Source organism: Cyprinodon variegatus, unplaced genomic scaffold (assembly GCF_000732505.1).
Source record: "Cyprinodon variegatus isolate N-32 unplaced genomic scaffold, C_variegatus-1.0 Scaffold1594, whole genome shotgun sequence".
NCBI lineage: Eukaryota > Metazoa > Chordata > Actinopteri > Cyprinodontiformes > Cyprinodontidae > Cyprinodon > Cyprinodon variegatus.
The window spans coordinates 82378-83675 of record NW_015152047.1 but is presented as its reverse complement, the minus strand read 5'-3'; the positions used below and the strand labels follow the sequence as shown (position 1 = coordinate 83675).

The following is a 1298-nucleotide window of genomic DNA, read 5'->3' as shown; positions in this document are numbered from 1 at the left end:
CTGTTAGCTCGTAACTTACTAGCTATTAGCTTCCAAACTTTTAGCTCCTAGCTTCCCAGCTATTAGCTTCCAAGCTTCTAGCTCCTAGCTTCATAGCTATTAGCTTCCAAGCTTTTAGCTCCTAGCTTCCCAGCTATTAGCTTCCAAGCTTTTAGCTCCTAGCTTCATAGCTATTAGCTTCCAAACTTTTAGCTCCTAGCTTCCCAGCTATTAGCTTCCAAGCTTTTAGCTCCTAGCTTCCTAGCTATTAGCTTCCAAGCTTTTAGCTCCTAGCTTCCCAGCTATTAGCTTCCAAGCTTTTAGCTCCTAGCTTCCTAGCTATTAGCTTCCAAGCTTTTAGCTCCTAGCCTCAGGGGCCTGGTCATGCTGCAGGATGGTCCCTGAGGATGGGGGCGGCTGTCCCTGCTGAGGTCCTTCTCATTTCAGACGTCCAGATGTTTCAGCTGCATCCTGTCCAGATGTTTCTGAAGGTTCCCTAAAACATTTATTCATTGATCATTTGCAGAAAGTTTGAATCTGTTTAATGACTTTTCCTGTTCCTTTGAAGGAGCTGGTATGGTGGCTGAGAGGGCCCAGTTTCAGTTCATTTCAATAAACTGATGTTGTCACCTTACAGCCGTCTGATCTTCTCTCCAATCGGTGTCTCTTAACATTAGATGGTTTTCTGGGTCAGTCCGATTTTAGTCCAGACTAAGATGCCATCCAACGGTTCTCACACCAGGAGCTTAGTCTACTTTCGGGTTAAACGATGGTGGGCAGGAAAACATGGTTTAATGCAATGATCATCAGAGCTGGGAGTAAGGATTGACCCAAAGCATCACCACACCCCCACTATGTCTCCTCCTGTGTCGGTGGTGGATCAGGAGCTCAGCTTCTCCCTCCTGGGTTCCCTCAGAACCATCAGGACGTTTCTTTGACCAACGGGTCTTTTTGGGTCTTCGGTCAGAATCTCTGGGCTCCATTTGGACCGCGGGATGAATCCTGAACTCTGACCTTGCCTGATCCATGTGAGGTCTGCAGCAGTTCTCCTCCTTGATGAAGCGGCGTCTGCTCCTGGAGTATTTCGTCTCTGTCTTGCTAAGCCTACTTCATGTTGCCAGACAGGTTCTATCTGCTTTGCAGGGAGTTATCAGCCTAATTGGGGCAGATTAAATGATCAGAAAGACGTGGCCATTGTTTTTTTGTCTTTTTTTTTTCAAGGCTTAAAGCTCGTAAAATTATATTTTTGTACACTTTTATTAGAATAGTGTAATTGGGATTATGGTTTTTGTGCAAAACAGACAAATAAAAAAATTAGA

At 45.0% G+C, this 1298-nt stretch overlaps 1 protein-coding gene across 1 annotated transcript in view; it reads left to right on the top strand.

The window, feature by feature from the left end:
• Positions 1-1156, top strand: part of LOC107104022 (SH3 domain-binding protein 4) — a 37906-nt gene extending 36750 nt beyond the window's left edge. Inside the window, exon 6 of the transcript XR_001482220.1 lies at positions 112-1156. The gene's annotated coding sequence lies outside the window, so the exon portion shown is untranslated. The remainder of the gene's footprint in view (positions 1-111) is intronic.
• The last annotated feature ends 142 nt before the right edge of the window (positions 1157-1298 follow it).